General features: G+C 38.6%; 1 protein-coding gene across 6 annotated transcripts in view; it reads left to right on the top strand.

Annotated features, from left to right (window-relative positions):
* The window catches only part of GATAD2B (GATA zinc finger domain containing 2B), a 76393-nt gene that overhangs the window by 16608 nt on the left and 38620 nt on the right, over nt 1-21165 (top strand). For 2 of the 6 annotated variants that reach the window (XM_069542900.1, XM_069542874.1), the window contains exon 2: nt 11578-11619. The exons of the other annotated variants lie outside the window; for them this stretch is intronic. The gene's annotated coding sequence lies outside the window, so the exon portion shown is untranslated. The remainder of the gene's footprint in view (nt 1-11577; nt 11620-21165) is intronic. 6 annotated transcript variants of the gene reach the window in all.

Here is a 21165-nt window from a genome sequence, read left to right as displayed (position 1 = left end):
GAAGTTGCCCTGGAGGAGGAACTGGCAGCCCACTTGCGTGTTCTTGCCTGGAGAAGTCTGTGGGCAGGGGAACCCAACGGGCCGCAGGCCACGGGTCACAGAGGAGCAGACAGGCTGAGGGACCGAGCGTGGACTCACACCAGCTAAGATGAGTAGACTGGTTACCCGTGTTAACCAGCTAATATCAGAGGCACTTTTAAAGGAAAAGTTAAGTTGCAGAGTGGTATACATATGTATATAATACCATAAAACTTAAACTTGAAAAATGATGCAATATTTTTTATATAGATACAGCTGTACACTTAAAGCAAAAGTACTGGGGGAAAAAAAAGGTCAGTGATAAACCAAACTCATTGTGGTGATTACTTTGGGGAAAGGAAGAGAAAAATAGGATTGGAATAGTTACTCAGAGAGCTTCAGTTTTATTTGTAGTATTATATCTCTTACAATAGTTGATAAGTAAATGGTTGTTTGTTATTCTCTACACTTTTTGGTACAGTTGAAATGTTTAATAGTCAAATGAGAGGTTGCAGATCAGAAGTCACCAAACGAAGGGCTAGTAGGCCAAATTCTGCTTGTTGCTTGTGTTTTGTCCAGCCCATGAGCTAAGAATTATGATTGCTTCTTATAGTTTTAAATGATTGGAAAAAATGAAAAGGGACTTCCCTGGTGGTCCAGTGGTTAAGAATCCGCCTGCCGAAGCAGGGGGCAGTGTGTTCAATCCCTGCTCGCAGAAGATTCTGCATGCCATGGGGCAGCTGAGCCTGCCCACCACAACTGCCAAAGCCCTGGAGTCCCAGAGCCTGTGCCCTGCAACAAGAGAAGCCCCATTTGCTGTAGCTAAGAAGAGCAGCAATGAAGACCAGTACAGTCAAACAGAAAAAAATCGAAAGAAGGATATTTCAGGATATTTCAATTTCATGTGAAAATTATACAAAATTCTGATTTTAGCATTCATAAATAATTTAATTGGAGATAACCACACATTCTTTACGTATTGTCAGCGATTGCTTTCACACTGCTATAATATCAAAGGTAAATTGTCACAACAAAGATAAGACTCTCAAAGCCTAAAATATTTATTTGAGCCTTTACAGAAAAAGGCCAATCTGTAGTATAAATGAATTCTGGTCCTAGAATAATGGTGATATAACTGAGAAGATGAGAAGCTATTTGGTGAATACTTGTAATACGTTGGACGTAGTTTTTCCCAGATTGTGTTTTTTAAAAGAACATTTTAATCAAAAGTCAGAGAGAGACTGACATTCATGAAAGTTTAAAAGTGATTGCCCAATAGAATTTCATCTGGTTGCGTAAGTCTAAGTCTGATATAGATGCCCAGGTTGTTGGTGGAGGGAATCCTTCGTTGTTGTTTAGTCACTAAGTCCTGTCTGACTCTTGTGACCACATGGACTGCAGCCCACCTCCTCTGTCCATGGGATTTCTCAGGCAAGAATACTGGAATGAGTTGCCATTTCCTTCTCCGTATTTGACAGAAAATACTAATAGCTCTGTGATTTGGGATTGGTGTTTCGGTAGTTTATTGTTTCTTATTTCCAACAATTTTCAGCAGAGCAGCAGCCTTTTTTTTTAAGTTTGAGTGCATCTGATTCTTTTTTTTAAATTATTTATTTTTTGGTTGTTCTGGGTCTTCCTTGCTGTATGTGGGCTTTCTCTGTTTATAAGTGGGGGCTACTCTTCATTGAAGTACACAGGCTTCTCATTGTGGTGGCTTCTCTTGTTGCGGAGTGCAAGCTCTAGGCAGAGAGGATTCAGTAGTTATGGCATGCGGGCTCAGTAGTTGTGGTACATGGGCTTTAGTTGCTCCCTGAGGCATGTGGAGTCTTTCTGGACCAGGGAGGTAGAGTCTTATCTATTGTACCACCAGGGAAGTCTCAAGCAGCAGCATTTTAAAGGAATGTGGTGTTTGAGTATGCAGACATAGAAAGTTACTGAAGTAGGGGCGTCTTTTTTGGTAATCCTTTTTTACTTTTAGGTGTATTACACTTTGGCCAAGTATTTAGTTTGGGGACCTTAATGTACACAGCAGAAGTGGTGATTTGAATCCATTACAACATAGTTGGTGTTTTTTAAAGACATAGTACTGGGTGCCTATAGAAGAAACTTTTCCTGTGCAGATGCTTTCACTTCAGAGCAACATGATACAGTTTTGATTATTTGGAGCAAAGTACATCATGAGAAACGCTGGACTGGAAGAAACACAAGTTGGAATCAAGATTGCCGGGAGAAATATCAATAACCTCAGATATGCAGATGATACCACCCTTATGGCAGAAAGTGAAGAGGAACTAAAAAGCCTCTTGATGAAAGTGAAAGAGGAGACTGAAAAAGTTGGCTTAAACCTCAACATTCAGAAAACGAAGATCATGGCATCCGGTCCCATCACTTCATGGGAAATAGATGGGGAAACAGTGGAAACAGTGTCAGACTTTATTTTGGGGGGCTCCAAAATCACTGCAGATGGTGACTGCAGCCATGAAATTAAAAGACGCTTACTCCTTGGAAGAAAAGTTATGACCAACCTAGATAGCATATTCAAAAGCAGAGACATTACTTTGCCAACTAAGGTCCATCTAGTCAAGGCTGTGGTTTTTCCTGTGGTCATGTATGGGTGTGAGAGTTGGACTGTGAAGAAGACAGAGTGCCAAAGAATTGATGCTTTCGAACTGTGGTGTTGGAGAAGACTTTTGAGAGTCCCTTGGACTGCAAGGAGATCCAACCAGTCCATTCTGAAGGAGATCAGCCCTGGGATTTCTTTGGAAGGAATGATGCTGAAGCTGAAACTCTAGTACTTTGGCCACCTCATGCAAAGAGTTGACTCATTGGAAAAGACTCTGATGCTGGGAGGGATTGGGGTCAGGAGGAGAAGGGGACGACCGAGGATGAGATGGCTGGATGGCATCACGGACTCGATGGACGTGAGTCTGAGTGAACTCTGGGAGTTGGTGATGGACAGGGAGGCCTGGCGTGCTGCGATTCATGGGGTCGCAAAGAGTCGGACACGACTGAGTGAACTGAACTGAATGACTTATTTGGGGTTGCCCCAGTGGCTCAGTGGTAAAGAGTTTGCCTGCCAAGCAGGAGATGTGGGTTTGATCCCTGTGTCAGGAAGATCCTCTGGAGGAAGAAATGGCAACCCACTCCCATTTTCTTGCCTGGGAAATCCCATGGACAGAGGAGCCTGGCCAGCTACAGTCCACAGGGTTGCAAAGAGTCAGAACACAGCTGAGCAACTAAACCGCCACCACAATCACTTATGTAGTTCGCAGTATTTCCCTGGGAAACACTAATCTTTCCCTTGTACTCAATTGGATAGTCTGAGACATTTAGCACTGAAAATCAAGTAATCGTATTTGAGCAAACTGTTTCATCGCATTCTCCTGGTGTTATGTAAAACTATTCTGCTCTCATTGTATTAGAAGAAACAGAAAGGGCAAAATCAAATGATCTGAGTGCTCTTCATCTTTTCTTCCTTTTAAAAAGTGTTTTAAGCTATATATATTGTTTCGGTTTTCAAAGTCGTAACTACGGTATTTTTTAATTAACTGGAAATATTTGATTAATGAATTTTTCTTTTCTAAGAGACCCTTCAAACAGGGATCTTAATACAATTGTCTTGGATTGTGAAAAGCAATGAAGCATTAAATATCTAGTCTGATTGCATTTTCTTCTCTTAAATTTATGGATGTACAAATAGAATATAAAAAGATTTTTCAAACTGTAGTTAGTATTTTAGTCAGTACTAGGAATTGCTTTCTTGATCTGAAAATTTTCTCATCCACTCTCAGGCTCAGAAGCTGTTTAGTTTTTATGATCCCACCTACTTTCCTTTTTGTTTCAGATTATCCCCTTTATCTGCCCTACTTGTTGGAGTAGAAATCCAGTTCTTGTTTGAGTGGGGTTTTTGCTTGGGGATAGGCAATTGTTTTGCTGTTAGGAGCCATTCTGTTTCATACCTGATCTCATGCAGGTTTTTAGTACTATGTAGAGATTTTTCTTGTTAGAGGAGTTTTTGAAGAGCCATTCTTAACTTCCAGAGTCAAAGGTATGAAAGTCTCAGTGAAAGATATATATGACCGTAATCCCAGATATGATTATCAATCTTAGAAAGCTTTATAGGTTTAAAAAAAAAAAAAGATTAGTTGGAGCTGTGTGGCCAAAGGAAGGGTTTGAATACTGTGTTCTTGCTTGGAGAATCCCGGGGACGGGGGAGCCTGGTGGGCTGCCGTCTGTGGGGTCGCACAGCGTCCGACATAACTGAAGTGACGCAGCAGCAGCAGGTATCTTAAAATCAAGAATAAATCATTGCATCATCAAATATTTAGGGACTCCTTTCCCTGCACCTCGAATGTCTTGGTTCTGTACCCTTTGTACCTGATTTCTAGTAGCACTGAAGCAAGGAAATACTATCACGCTTCTTGCCTATCAGTTTTGTTTTGTCGTGTTTTAGGTAAACTTTGTTGTGTTTTTTTGTTTTTGTTTTTTAACCTGAGATACAGTATACATACAGAACATGTTTTATAAGATGACCACCTAAATAAGAGATACAGAAGATTATCTCTACCCATGCTCCCTCCTAGTTATCCTTCCCTTCTCCTAAAGGTATTTGATAGAATTCTTAACTTTTCTTATTTCCTTTGTCAGTATTTATGTTAAATTGCAAGGTTAAGATTGTTGGTAATAATAGCCACAGACCTCCTTGAGGGTAAAATCATGTTGATGGCGTTCGCTCTAATGTAATGGCTCTTAACTGGGAAGGATTTTGCCCTCTACAGGACATTTGACTCTGTATGGGAACATTTTCTTCTCAAAACTGGAATCTACTCTGTAGAGGCCAGAGTAAGCATCCTGCAGTGCACAGGACAGAGGCCTACAGTGAAGAATTATCTGGCCCCAAGTGCCAGTAATACTGAGGTGGTTAATTTTATTGTTGAAAATACAGAGAACATATTTTGAAGATACTTAAAATTTAATAAAACAGACTTCTCTGAAGCTCAAATGGTAAAGAATCTGCCTGTGATGCAGGAGACCAGAGTTCGATCCCTGTGTTGGGAAGTTCCTCTGGAGAAGGGAATGGCAATCCACTCCAGTATTCTTGCCTGGAGAATTGCATGGACAGAGAAGCCTGGCGGGCGACAGTCTGTGGGGTCCAAAGAGTCAGAAACGACTGAGCGACTAACACACATAACACATATAACATAAAATTTAATAAAAGGAAAGTTTATTTTAAATTTGACAGTCACACATTTACCACTTTTTTCTTTCAAGATCTTTCCTTTTATATTGGCTTCCATTTTTCTGGTTAGCGTAATACAAGATGGTTGTCCTGAAATTCTAGTATCTTGATGCCTCATAAGTGTACCAAGATTGTCACAGATTGAAGTGAATTCTGAACTTGCCCAACCAGGACAGTAGGCTAGATTCCAAAGTGATTTCTCCATCTCTGATAATTAAATGGATAGTTAGATCTAGTTTTCTAGTATAGTCTGTTGAGCATAGGAATTCAGTATGGTAATTATTAAAGTGTAGGATAGATTTTGAAAGTTGATGAAAGTCATTGTGTAGCTGCAATAATTTATTTTACCTTAGATTGTTCCTGGTTGGAGACTGCTTAAAGTCAGAGATCGACTAGAACATGAGCATATAGAATGTAGCTCAGTGTGTGTTGTGTATATGTACATACACATGTGTGAGTGCATGAGTGAAAGTCGCTCAGTCTTGTCCGATTGTTTGTGACCCCATGGACTATACAGTCCATGGAATTCTCCAGGCCAGAATACTGGAGTGGGTAGCTCTTCCCTTCAGGGGATCTTCCCAACCCAGGGATCGAACCCAGGTCTCCCGCATTGCAGGCCTATCTGAGCCACCGGGGAAGCCCTACATACATATATATATGTGGGCATTGTTTGTGACTTAGTGATAAAGTTAAGAGCAGTCTTTGCAGCAGAAGTGGAATATGAGAAGCTTAATGTAGAGTTAAAATATCTGAAACTCTAAGCAAAATTGTTCATAGACTAGCTTTACCCATTGAAAGCTAGAGACACTAGTGGATATCTAGTAACAGGAAAAAGCCAGATGAAAAAGAATCCAAGTGCTTAGAAAATCTATGACAGAATGTTGATTTGACTACTAAAAGGTGACTTTCCTCTATTTCCTCAGCGGCTCTTAGCTGATGACAGGTGTTAGCACATTAGGATGTTTGGGTTGAATTTTGGTTTGTTTTTTATTTTTTTGGCCACACCATGCGACATGCGGAATCTTATTTCCCTGACCAGGGATCAAACCCATGCCCCCGCAGTGGAATTTTAACCATTAGACTACCAGGGAGGTCCCTTGAGTTGAATTTTCATATGTATGAACATTAGTGATTTGTCTGAGAAGAACTTGGTGTCCCAACAAAGATACAGGGAAGGAACAAATAGGAGAGAATGAAAATAGCAGTCAAGTATTAAGGATTGAGATGTTACTAGGCATGGCCACTAGGAATCACTAGCATGCTGCTGATAGAAGGATTAGAATAAGTTAGGGATTCAAGAATGTAGTCACTTTGTAGATCCCTGCTTTGTCTTTTGCTTTGTCTTTTGAAAGAGAAGGTTCCAAAACATTGTTTTGTAAGTGTTAAATACGTAATGCTCTAGGTGATTTTCCTGTTTCTTTTTCCCCTGGATAGATAGTGAAATTCCCTAGTGCCCTTGGGAAACTAAACCACCCTCATAGAAAAGACTGGCTTAGGAACATTTTATGTCTCATGAGAGGTGAAATGGTTGATATAATTTACTATTTTTATATGGTGATTTAAAAGGGCTTCCACGGTGGCTCAGCGGTAAAGAATTTGCCTGCATTGGAGGTACCAGTTCGATTCCTGGTTTGGGAAGATCCCCTGAAGGAGGAAATGGCAACCCACTCCAGTATTCTTGCCTGAAAAATTCCATGGACAGAGGAGCCTGGACTCCTCTGTCCGTATGGGCTACAGTCCATGGGGTCGTAAAAAGTCAGACCCAATGGAGTGATAAGCGTGCATATGGTGATTAAGTCATTGAGAGTAGGGTATAGCAGTAATTTTAAAATTATTTTTAATACTTGAACAATAGAAGGCTTTTGGCCTTTCTTCTTGAACAAAAAAAAAAAGTCTCTTAAACTTTTTTTTTGGCTGCACCATGGCTTGTGGGATCTTGGTTCCCTGACCAGGAATTAAATTCAGGCCCTGGCAGTGAAAGTGCCAAGGCCTAACCCACCAGGGAATTCCCTCTACAATAATTTTATTTCCTATAAGTCCAGGAGTGAACACATTGAGGAATATTACTTTGCAGCGGGGGTGGGTGAGGGAAGCGGAGACGATACTCCTTAATTTAAATACTATCTCAGAACAGGAAGCCTTGTTCTTATTTCCTTTTGTTCCTGTATCAGACCCAGTCCATATTCTACTTTATAAGGCAGTGTACTTAGTTTTTATTTGACTTTAGCCAAGTTTCTAATAAATACATTCTCCCAATTAGTGTTAGATACTTCAGTATCAATCAGTCACTAATTTGTAACTCCCAGATATTGAAGACTGATTTTTTTTCCCCATTACAATAGGCATTATTCTGTTTTACCTACTGGGCGCAAATCATCTGTCCTTAGAGACTCAGTACATTATTTTGGAATAAATTCCCAATTTGTGCATCAAGCTTGGGATAGCAAAATCATTTTCTTTGTAGTACTGTTGATTGCATGCTGTATTATTTCTAAATATGTGGAGAACTCCTATCTTCTCAGAACTAACTTTTGATTAGTTGAACTCTTTCTACACTTAATTTAAAAAATGGGAGCTTATTGATCATATGCTTAGGGTTCTCCTGTTCTTTGATCTGTTTGTTGTAATACTGATCTTGAAATGTCATGAGCTGATTTTTCCAAATAGAATAGACTCATTGGAAATGGAACTGTACAGAGTTTGCAGGAGAGGACTGACAGCTGGATACTTTAGCTTCGCTTTTTGTTTTTGATACCAATAAATAACTTGTGAATTTTATATAAAATAATCTTAGATATAGGTGAAGATTTTAAAGATCTTTAAATTTTATTTTTTAACTTTAGCAGTGGTTCCTACTTTAATCCACTTGTTCTCTGAGCTCAAAGACATATATTAAAAACTGGCACAAAAAATTTAGCAAATTACTTATAAAATTTGTGAAGTGCAAAGACGGGATAACTGTGTTTTTTTAAGATCTGTTTCTGATATTGGTTCTGTGAAGTTCATTTTTGTCTTTTAGGAGTACCTTCAAGCAGACTTTTAGTTATTATTAATTTGAATCCTGTTTTCCTGAGTCTGGAAAGATAATCACCTCTTTCCTCATAATGATTACCCTTTATGATTTGACCCTCCCAGACATTTATCTATCAGATGTCTTTCACATATCTAGATTGTATATGCTTATTAGCCTTTCTCGAGAAGTCTTGCATGAAATCTTCTAGGAGTAGAAATTATATGTGCTTATAAAAGAGTTTGTATTTGTTACTTCAGTTGTATTTGACTGATACTTGCTTTAGTGCAGGGAATGGATTAAATAAATGGAGACTTAGAATGGAGATTGGCACAGCAAGTGCAGTGAACTGGGCTCTTGAGTTTTGGCCAAGAAATAGCCAAGTCATCATGCTATAGTGGACCAAGTGTGGGCATTTGAGCCAGCATCTACTGGATGAGTTAGCTGAAAGAGTGACTTCATTCAAATTTATTAATTTTACCAAGTTAGTTTCCATATCTATAAAACAGGAAAAGGATCTCACTCCACTGGTTTATTGTGTGGATTAACTAAATATTCAGTGTATTAAATGCTCAGTGAATGTTAAATCTTTTCTTTTTCTTGAAGAATTTTATATTCTTCAGAGCATCACAACTTAAATAACATTTGCCAAGGAGTATTGCTAAGTTTACAATTTTCAACTCATACAATTAAATACTTTTGGTTTTGGATGATGATTTAGTTGAAAAGAGCAGGGTCACTAGCTACCGTATAGTTTTTTTTTTTTAATATATATATATTTATTTGGGTGTGTCCAATTTTAAATCTTTGTTGTGGGATGCGGAGTCTTCAGTCTTCGTTGCAGCATGAAGGATCTTTAGTTGTGGCATGCACGCTTTTAATTGTGGCATGGGAGACCAAGTTCCCTGACCAGGGATCGAACTTGCACCACCCCCTCCAATCCCCCCCAACCTCCCACCCCGAATTGGGAGCACAGAGTGTGTTAGCCTTTTCATACTATTCATGGGGTTCATGGGGAAAGATTGAAGGTGGGAGGAGAAGGGGATGACAGAGGATGAGATGGTTGGATGGCATCACCGACTCGATGGGCATGAGTTTGAGTAAGCTCCAGGAGTTGGGTGATGGACTGGGAGGCCTGGTGTGCTGCAGTCCATGGGGTCGCAAAGAGTCGGACACGACTGAGCGACTGAACTGAGTGTTAGCCACTGGACCACCAGGGAAGTTGCTACCATGTAGTTCTTTTTTTTTTTTTTTACCATGTAGTTCTTAACTTTTGAGGATCTTGAAGAAAAATACCTGTTGGTTTGAGCATCTTTGGTATTTCTGGACTACTAATCAGTTTAATATAAAGGCAGGCATTGTAGTAAGCATAGTATACTGTCTTAGCCTGTATAATGTTGGAGAGTTAATTCTTTGCTAATGGAGTCACAAAGAGCCAGCCAGACAGGACTCAGCACAGCACAGCAGCAGTGGTAATCACTCCTGACAGCTTAGCTGTATCTTAAGCCTTTTATATTATCTTAAAGACTGATAAAAATTGACCAGTGTTTAAATGCAATCAAATGTGTGGGCTTAAATGGGCATGCTCTCTGAGCGATTGTTAAAAGATAGACAGTCTTTCCTATCCTGATTAAACATGGAGCTAGTGAACTTCAGTTTGCAATACATAGTTGGTCTCTGGTGGAAATGTGTTGAGTAAGAGGAAAATTGATTATATTCGTTGCCCTGTTTATCACAGACATCATATTTTCTTTTGTCTCCTAAAATGATAGTGTCTAGATCTGGAGACCTCTGATGGACTCCTATTAAGTACAACTTCCTGTGACTGAGATGGTACAGCGTCAACCACTCTAAGCTTAGCTTGATTTAGATGTAGGGTTTTCCTTTATAGTTTGTGGATTATTGAATGCCTTATACCAGTGGTCAGTATTTCCTACTAAAAGGTTTAGCTCAGTCAGTATTCCTTTTCTGAAAATTGAAGGTAATACTAAGTTGTTCAGGAATACTTTTATTTACAAATTAATATCTTTGGGTAGAGTGTTGATTATTTTTCTCTATATTCTCTAGACTCTAGAAGCTTTAATATTTGGGCAAAGCAAAGGTTTTGTGAGAGATTCTGATGGAATAAACACAGATGATTTGAGTTTCAGAGACCCAAGTGAGGCAGGTACTTGGGTGATAGATATCAGTTGAAAAGTAAGAAAATCTCTCTCTTGCTCCCATTATTCCTTGTTAACTGTTTATAAAGAATTTATTTCCTGAAACAGAGATCCTAGAGTAAATGTCCTTCAGCCGATAGATCTCCAAAACAATTATCACTGCCTTAGCTCTTCCTTGGTTTGCTTGGATTTCTTCCCTGCCACTCTCTGACCCCTAATCAGTACTTTTGGGAAATAAAAACTCCTTATAAAGTGATTGGGGAGATTTGTTCTAAAACAGGAAAAGAAATGTTCATTAGGAGAAACTGTTGTAAAATATACAATACAAGGACATAAGCCGTTTTTTATAGAGTTTGTGTATACTGTTATGACTACTTAACTGTGAAACCTTGCTATATGATTTTTGTTAAATGTGAATTCAGCTGTCCTGAGTGGTGTTAGTTGATAGGGGTAAATACCTGTGAGACAACTTAAGGAAAAAAATCTTTAGTGAATACATCTACAGTCTTATCAGTGTCTTTTCCCTAGCACTAGCAATAAGGAATAAAGAAAAGGAGCTTCGTTGGCAATATTTCTTTGTTTTTTGTAATTTGGGGTATGTTTTGGTGTTGATGCTTTGATTTCCTGTCTTGGATGTTGGCTTTGGAAACTAAACAGTTAAAGCACCATGATTTGAAAGGAAACTAGCTCTCATGAATGAAGGCAAAGTTTGGCACTAGGCCAGAATAATGGGGGTGATAGTTAGGGTGGGGAGACTGACTGACTTTTGTACCACAAATGACTTTTAAAAATTAAGAGATAATCCATGTCCTGAGGTTACAAACCGGCTACAACTGGTTTTTCTCCCCCCGCTCCTGCCCCCGCTAGGCATCATGGGTAAAAGTAAGCATCCCCCTGTTTCTTTTGTTTAATATAACAGTACGCCATGTGATTGGCAGGGCAGTGCCCGCTTGGAAACCGGGTTTGTGCAGGTCTCTCAAGGGGGCTGGCACGTATGGGGCCGCCCCTGTGCTATAGAAAGAGCTTCTCTTACGATAGAACAGAGAAAGGGAACCTCTCCCCCCTCCCCCCAAAACAAAACAAAAACCTAAACCCATCTCTTATTCCTTTTTTCCCTCCTTTTTCTGTTCCCCCCGCTTGCTTGTCTCCAGCTTTCCTGGCAGCTAGAGGAGGGAGCAGAAAAATGTATACCTGTAAGTACATTTAACTGTCTTGCCCCAGCCCCCTTCTTTCTTTTTCTAAAAGCAGAAACTGAATTCTTCACAATCTTTTCCTCACTACATGTAGAAGGTGATATGCTGAGGTTTCTGATGGAATTGAAATAATAAATACCATTGCTTTAAAAAATTTTTTGCGGAATAATTGTTCTCATACAAACCCCCTTTCGATTTTGATTCTCAACCCCTCTGCTTCATTTTTTTGCTTTTTGTAATGGTTTCTGGATTCTAGTTTTCTTTGAGCTGAAGCTGTGAGAGGAATGTTATGTTAAGGTCTTTTTCTTTTTTAAAATTTCTTTTGTCTATAGCAGTGATGGTTCTAGCTCCCCCTTACCCTCACTACCCACCCCACCCCCCCTTTTCCATGTCAGCTCCAACCCTGCTCTGTGAATGGAGTCGACCAGCTGACTGAGTGCTGGCATCATGCCAAGGGCTGCAAAGCAATGAGAATGTGCGCGCGCTCGCGTGTGTAAGTGTATACAGAACACAAAGGGAAAGGCCTGCAGTCTAGGAAATCACAGACTATTATATAAGGAAGTCTGCGTCATCTCTGCTTATTTGGGCTAATGGACCAGGAAATGGGGAAGGCTTAGAGCAAGAAAAATACCCTTTTGATATAAATACACACTTTTTCCCTAGCTAGCCTTATTTTTCTAAAAAGATACTTTCGTTGTGGCACAATGAGAGCTTCTCTGTCCAGGTGGTAGTGACCATGTTCTAGTGAAGTGTAACTCTTTTGGGACTTGAAGCAGTTTGTTCTGACCCTTCTTCTTGTCCCAATGCAGGTGTGTGTGTTTGAGGAAGAGGGATGAGTGGAAGAGAAATGCCTCCCGAATTTAACAGCTGTAATTTGTTAGATACTTTTTCCCAAACTGTTTCAAATCATTCAGGATTGCCAAGAGTATGGGGTAGGGGGTAGGTGCTGTTAAGGAGAAGCAAAAGGCCTTGCCACAGAGCAAATTATATATTAGCTTTTCCTTTGAATCCGCCCCCCCCATATTTTCTTTATTTCTTGTTGTTTTTTGTTTAGTATATTATAAAAATGCAGTAGTCTCCCCCTGCCATCTGCTGCAGTTAGGGTTGTTCAAAGAGAAGGTCAAATAGTTCTTGAAAGGGAAAAAGAAAGATCTAAGCTTCCAGATATTGCAAGTGTTACAGTTTTGGAATTCAGTTGGCATGATTGTATCTTTCATTGGTCATTAAGAGCTCATTTAGAAATTGTATTTCAATTTACCACCAATTTACCACGGTTCCTTTTTTCTTAATTTCTTTTTATGTTTTTCTTAGATGTGTTACATATATATGAAAAGCTCTTGTGTTAAATGGAAATGTGAAATAAAGTATATTAGTGAATAAAAGAATGTCATACTAGGACTTCCCTGGTGGTCCAGTGGCTAGCAAGGCTCTACACTAGCAATGCAGGGGGCCTGGGTTCTGTCACTGGTCAGGGAACTAGATTCTGCATGCTGCATTCAAGACCTGGTCCAGCCAGTCATTTTATGTAAGTTTATTTTTGCTCCTGCTTGACTATTTGGAATGATAGCGCTGATGTGCAGTAAGTAGATAAGGAGAGTTTGGAGTGAGAGAACTTTTGAACTAGTTTATCCTGGAATAGGGGCTCCCCAGGTGGGTCAGTGGATAAAGAATCCTCCTGCCATGCAGGAGACGCGGTTCAATCCCTGAGTGGGGAAGATCTTCTGGAGGAGGGCATGGGAACCCTCTTCCAGTATCCAGTAATCTTACCTGGAGAATCCCATGTACAGAAGAGCCTAGGGGGCTACAGTCCTTAGGGTCGCAAAGAGTTGGACACGACATCCTATAATAAAGTCTGTCTTGTTGCAGTCTAGAGGAAATTGCTTAATTCAGTCTTTTTTTAATTAATTTTATTTATTTCTGGCTGTGCTGTGTCATTGTTGCTGCGCACGGGCTTTCTCTAGTTGCAGCAAGCGGGGGCTGCTCTCTAGTTGGAGGTTGTGGGCTTCTCATTTCAGTGACTTGTCTTCTTACGGAGCTCAGGCTCTAGAGTGTGCGGGCTTCATTAGTTGCAGCCTGCGGGTTTAGTTGCACTGTGGCATGTGAAATCTTCCTGGACCAGGGATCGAATCCATGTCCCCTGCATTGGCAGGTGGATTCTTAACCTCTGGACCACCAGACAGTTTGGAGTCTTTTTGATTCTTTGTATTATAGCCCATGAATTTGTGTTCTTGCCAAGTTTTCACAAGCAACAATCTTGTAGTATACTATGTATATTTTTCTCTTTGATATGTAAGTTTTGGTGCAAGTGTTAGGAGGTGCATATGAAGTTGTACTTTGAGGGTTGCTGGTTGGGACTTAGCAGAGTGGCTGGCCTGCTTATTCCCTAGTCTGCCCTCAGTTATTTCCCCACCACAAGTAGTTGAAGTCTACTCTTCCAAATGTCTATTTTGAATTAAGAGAGATTCTCTCCCAGCCCTGCCCCCCCCCCACTTCCACTGTTAGTTGACTACTAAAAGACAAAATAGCAACAGAGACCAGCCTAGCTCAAACATGTGAAAGTGAAGTCGCTCAGTCGTGTCCAACTCTTTGTGACCCCATGGGCTATAGCCTACCAGGCTCTTCCGTCCATGGGATTTTCCAGGCAAGAGTACTGGTAGGTTGCCGTTTCCTTCTACAGGGGATCTTCCCAACCCAGGAATTGAACCCAGGTCTTCCGCATTGCAGGTAGACGCTTTACCGTCTGAGCCACCAGGGAAGCTCAAACATAGAGGCTAGATAAAGATTCATTCAGAGTTGTGTGATTCCCTAGCTCTTAGAGGTAATAATTGTGTTTTTGAGTTGATATTATCCTCTTACACTATTATTTTGTAATCCTCTCCATGGGAACCAGCCATTTTACAGGTGTGTAAATATAATATTGTTTTAATTATATGTGATGCTTGCTTATTAGACTGATAGGTTTCATAGAATATCTTTTTGCAGTCTTTAACTTGTAACTTTTCTCTTTGTACTGGGAAGCAGATTAGTAAGGATAATGTTATGGTTAAGATAGTTATATAAATCAGTGAGACATAAGTTAACAGATTCTATTAATGGACAGAATTTTTTTCTTAATTCCCATAGGCCCTAGTTACTGTTTAGGAGTGACTGAAGAGTAGTTTTGAAGAGTGTGTAAAATATGCCTTTTGACCACCTCTTGTCTCCTTCATTCTAACTTTTTTAATGTCTGTCAGCCTCTTTTTGGTATGTATCAGAACTTTTAAACTGATTTACTATAATTCTTTATAATATATTTTAATAAAATATATTAGTATAAAATAATATATTTGGGCTGATTTATTATAAGATGACACTGGGAGAGGGCTGCTTACCTCCTATTCATTAGTTTTTTTTTTAGGCAGGACATCCTAATCTGTCACATTTAAACATAGGAGTCTTTATGGTCCTTGGTGTATATTGTTAGACCTAACAGTGTATCATCTAAGACAAGGTCACATAGGCTCTTCATTCAAGGATGTGAGCCAAGGCTTGTGTACTAAACTCAACAGGTAAACAGTGATGGTGTGTCTGCTTTCATTTAGAATTACTGTCTTAACAGTTTGGAAAGATAGCATAGTTTGATAATTAGAAACATAGGCCTTGCAGTAAGAGAGACCTCAAACACAGGTCTTAGCTATTTACAGACTAAGGCTTAGCTATTTACAGACTAAGACCTTGAAAAGTTACTTACCTGTTTTTGTTTTCTCTGTGTAAAAGGAGAATTACTTAAATTATTAAAGCCCTCCTTTAAAGGATTTAAATGAGATAATGCATTGTAAAGCACTTAGCACAGTGCTTAGCAAATAATAACTATCTCTTTTTTAAACTTTTGGCATCTTTTGTGTTACACTGGGTTGATTAACCTATATGTTGGAAGAGCCTAGATCAGGAGTCAGTCAGAAACTACAGCTACTGCCTGTTTTTATAAATCAACTTTTATTAGAACACAGTTACACACTTTTGCTTACAGCAGCAGAGTTGAGAAGTTAGCCCACAGAGTCTAAAATATTTATTATCTGGCCCTTTACAGAAAAAGTTTGCAGACTTCTAGATCAAGAGTCTGTTGTTTTTTTTTCCTAGAAAAGTGAGTCAGAAAGCAAGTTCTGGAAATCAAGAGGGAAGTAATTAAAATAAGCTAGAAGAATTAATCATCTTAGGTTTTTAGGAATTAGATTTTATAGTGTGGGGAATAGTGGGAAGAGGTCCATTGACGTAGCTGATACGAGTTAGGTGAAGGAAAGTACCATTTGGAGTTGGTTAAGCAGTAACAGTACTTTCATGGTCTGTCAGGGCATTTCATAGTAGTGGGTAATAAGGGAAGTACAAAGAAAGAAGAGAGATTTGCTGCCAAGGAGTTTGCATTAAACCTGAAAAATAGTATGAATTGAGGGGTTACCTGTTAAAGTAATGGGTTAGTTAGAGTAAGTAGGCCAAGAGTTTTCAAAGTGTGGTCTACAGACTCCTGAAGATCCCTGAGACTCTTACAGGGAGTCTCATGATGAAAGCTATTTCACAGTAATACAGAGGCATTATTTTGCCTTTTTCCCTTTGTTGACACTTGCACTGATGATCCAGAAGCAGTGGTGAGTAAAACTGCTCTGATGCCTTAGTATGATGAATCAACACAGTACTCTAGTAGTCATTCTTCATTGCCATGCAGTTTAAATTTGCCGATTTAGAAAAAACAAAATCTTGTTTCACTTAAGAATGTTCTTGAAGCAATAAAAATAAATTTTATTTAATCATGACTTTTCAGAACATGGGTTTCAAATATTTTGTGTGATAAAGTAAAAAATCCTTATAAAGCACTTTTGCTACATATTGAGGTACAGTGTTTACCTCAAGGAATAGTGAAATCAGGTTGCAAGCTACCTAGCTGCTTTCTTCATAGAACATTGTTTTTACTTGTTAATTGATCCAGGATTTCCCTGGTAGTCCAGTGGTGAAAGCGTCTCTCAATGCAGGAGGCATGGGTTCAATCTCTGCTTGGGGAATTAACATTCCCCATGCCACATGGCATGGCCTAAAAAAGTTTTAAAAAAAGAAAAGAATACTCTGTGAACTATGATCTTTAGATTTAGGTTTTTGGCAGACATATTCTTGAATTTTTCAAGGAAAGCACCTAACTATATTTGTGCCTCATGATAAAATTCAAGTAAAAATTAAACCATGAGTTTGACAGCTTCTAGGATTTAAATACTTTTCTGATGAGAGTGGTTGTTGTATGGACAAATGTGATTAAAAATATGTGTGTGTGTGTATATATATATATATATAAATAAAATAATGAACTGTATTGGCATTTGAAATTTACCTCTAGATGACCAGAATGACCTCTAGTGGACCAGAAGATTTCAGATGATCAATGCATGATGTAAAAATATGCTGCTTGAATAAAAGATCCATTCAGAGAGTATAAGACAATGGATTTTAAAATAACAGTATGAAAAGTTTATTTATAAAATTTCAGATTTCACTTTGCAGCTAACCTTTAGAAACTGGTTGATTTTTTTTTTTTAATTGAAGTAAAATTCACTTAACTGAATTAACTATTTTAAGTTGTATAATTTGGTGGTGTTTAGTGCATTCACAGTTTTGCAACCACTACCTATGTCAAATTCCAGAACGTTTTCATCACTCCAAAAGAAAACTTGTGCCCATTAAGCATTTGCTTCCCATTAGTATTAGTATAATGTTTTTGAGATTCATCCATGTTGTAGCATGTATCAGTACTTTATTCCTTTTTATGCCTGAATAATACCACTGGAAATATACCACATTTTGCTTATCCATTTGTCAGTTCACAATTGGGATTATTTCCACCTTTTTAGCTATTGTGAATAATGTTGTTGTGAACATTTTGTACCAGTTTTTGTTTGAATACCTGTTTTCAGTTGTTTACCTGTGAATGGAATTCCTGGGACAAACATAATTCTGTTTTTGATAATCCTAACTTTTTGAGGAACTGCTAAACCATTTTCCAAAACAGATATCCCACTTTATATTCCTGCTAGCAGTATACTAGGATTATACTTTCTCCACATTCTCACCAACATTTACTTTCTCAACTTTCTGATTATAGTCATCCAAATGTAATGTAACATTAGTCGCTCAGTAGTGTCCGACTCTTTGCGACTCCGTGGACTGTAGCTGGCCAGGCTCCTCTGTCCATGGAATTCTCCAGGCAAGAGTGCTGGAGTGGGTGGCCATTTCTTTCTCCAATAGTCATTCTAGTAGGTATGAATTGGTATCTCATTCTGGTCTTGGTTTTCATTTCTCTAATGACTAATGATGTTGAGCATCTTTTCATGTGCTTTTTGATGATTAGTGTATCTTTTAGATAAATCTCTATTCAAGTCCTTTGCCCATGTGTATTGAGCTTTGACTATATCAAAAATGAACATATCCACAATTCTGACCAATTAAAAAAGAGTACTAGAGTATCCCTCATCAATATGAGGTGGCTCAGACAGTAAAGAATCTGCCATGCAGGAGACCTGGGTTCGATCCCTGGGTCAGGAAGATCCCCTGGAGAAGGGAATGGCAACCCGCTCCAGTTTTCTTGCCTGGAGAATTCCCTGGACAGAGGAGCCTGGTTGGCTACAGTCCATGGGGTCCCAAAGAGTCAGACACAACTGAGTGACTAACACACACACATCAGTATGAACTCATATGAGTTTTAATCTGTATACATACTTATGCACATATATACAGATAGATATAGAAAAAGATACAGATGTGTGTTTATGTGTGCATGTGTGTATTTCCTTGTTCACCATAGCAGTGAGCACATTTGACATCAGTTCTTGGTTTCTAGATGCCAGTCTGAAATAAAAGGAACCAGAACTCCTTGGAGAAATGACTAAGGAAGAGAAAAAATTCACATGAGTCTGAAATATCATGTGGTACCAGAAAGTAATGAAATGCTTCAAAAAAAAAAATGGGGAGCCAACATGAAGGAACTGCCAGTGACCAAATCTGGGGACAATTTGAAGAATAAAATAAATAAAGATAATGGATTATAAACCATGGAATGAGATAAATGTCCACAGTCCATATTGTGGTAAATAAATACTTGAATAAGTGGGGAAATGAGGACAGCTGTTTATTACAGTAAAAATTCAGATTAACATATAAGAATTTTTGAAACATCTGGCAAGTACTAATAATTGTTGCAGCAAGTATTATCTATAGATATTAAAATTAGTGGGTGGAAATTTGATGCAAAATGGAATTTAATGGATCCCCCTGGTATCTCCCATAACAACTTTTCAGTGGAGAGGCCTGGCAGACACCACCTCAGTCAAGTGATTAAAGTTAACAACACCCATAGTTCAATATATCAGCACCACATATTTCCTGATATACTGAAAAGGGCACACCATCACTTTTGTGACATTGCCAAAAATGCATAGCCTCAGTGTAATCATGTGAAAACATCACACAAATCCAAAGTGAAAGACATTTTGCAAAAGAACTGGCTAGTGCTCTTCAAAAATTTGAAAGTAAAGAAAGACTAATAAAGGACTTCCCTGGCCCAGTGGTTAAGAATCCACCTTGTAATGCAGGGGATGTGGGTTTGATCCCTGGCCAGGAAACTAAGATCCCACGTGGCTTGGAGCAACTAAGCCCTCATGCCTCAGCTAGAGAGCCTGCGTGCCACAACAGAGAGTCCATAGACCACAGTGGAAGATCCCACATGACGCAACAAAGATCCCATGTGCTGCAACTAAGACCCTGATAGAGACAAATAAACATTATTTAAGAAAAAAATACTAGTGAACTGTCACAGGTTGGAGGAGACCAAAGAGACATGACAACTAAATACTATGTGGGATTGTGGATTGTATCTTGGATCTGAAAAGGCTGTGAGTAGGAAAACTGGTGAAATTTGCGTAAGGCCTGTAGAGTAGTTAATAGTATTCTATTAACACTGTTCATTTCCTGGTTTCAGAATGTTATACTATGGTTATAAAAGATGTTGGCACTGCAGTTATACTTTAATTAAAATTTAACTAATTTAAAAATATTTCAATTTTAATAATAATTTTTTAAAAGATATGAACATTAGGGAGAACAGAAAGAAGAGTGTATAGGACTTCTCAAAACTATTGTTGCAACTTTTCTCTAAGTTTAAAATCATTTCAGAGCTAAAAAAGTTTTTTAAATAATGAATTCATTAAAGACTTTTTTAAAAAATACCCTTCCTTTTCTAACTATGTATCTGTTTAAGACCAGATGTTTTTCTCCATATACTTCAGCTAAAACAATATATCACAGCAGATTGAATGCAGCAACAGCTATGGGAATCCAGCTGTCTTTTAAGCCAGACATTAACAAGATTTGCAAAATTGTATAATAATGCCACTAGTATCACTAAATTTTTCTTTTTTGGGAGAAATAGTTATTTTGTAATAAAGGATATATTAATATTAATGTGGAATGTGGGCTTATTTTTTAATGAATTGATAACTTTAAAAATTCTGTTTCAATTTCTAATATTGTAACTATTGATATAGCCTACAAGCAAACTCTCTTTGGAGTTTTAATTTTTAAGAGTGTCCTTTTATATATATATATATATATTTTATATATATATATATAAATTTATTTGGCTGCGCCAGGCCTTAGTTGTCGCAACACGGTCTTGGATCTTCATTGTGTCTTGGACCTTTAGTTGCAACATGCAGACTCTTTTAGTTACGGCATGTAGGATCTAGTTTCCTGACCAGGAGTCAAACCCAGGCATTGGGAGCAGGAAGTCATAGCCACTGGACTACGGGGGAAGTCCCTAGGAGTGTCCTCTTAAAGGGATCCTGTGACCAAAAAGTTTTAAAAACTGGGAGAATATGCCTAACAGTTGCAACAAAGATAAAAATGCAAGACCTCAAAATATAATAGAAAGTATTTTTTACAATTTGAAACAAATTGTAATTTTGTAATTATACTTTGTAAAACACTTTGTAATTGCCCAAAGTGATTGCGTCCTGATACTCTGTTGTTTCATGTGGCAATTCAGGAACTCAGGTTCTTTTATACTGATTTACCTGCTGATCTCTAGAACAATGATTCTCATACTGTAGTGTGCATCAGAGTTACCTGGAAGACTTGTTAAAGCATAAAAGAAAGTTCCTAGTCCCTATCATCAGAATTTCTGATTCATGGATATGGAATGGGGCTCGAGAGTTTGTATATCCAACAAATTCCCAAGAAATGTTGATACCACTAGCAGGAGGATCAATTTCTAGGGTATTGTCCTTGTCTGCAGGCTTGAAACTATGTGACAGCCAATAGGAATGGGAAAAAACATGAACGAGTTTGCCCACTTTTTATAGTTATTAGGCTGAAAGTAGCACATAATACTTTCTCTGTATTCCATTGGCAAGAATTTAGCCTAACAATCACCAGTGGAACCTAGGAAATGTATGTAATAAGCTGAACATCTAGTGTAGCCAGTATTTCCATTACTGTGGAAGGAGGAGGAGGAACCAGTTTTGATGGGCAGTG

Source organism: Ovis canadensis, chromosome 1 (assembly GCF_042477335.2).
Source record: "Ovis canadensis isolate MfBH-ARS-UI-01 breed Bighorn chromosome 1, ARS-UI_OviCan_v2, whole genome shotgun sequence".
Lineage (NCBI taxonomy): Eukaryota > Metazoa > Chordata > Mammalia > Artiodactyla > Bovidae > Ovis > Ovis canadensis.
This window is presented reverse-complemented; position numbering and strand designations above follow the sequence as displayed.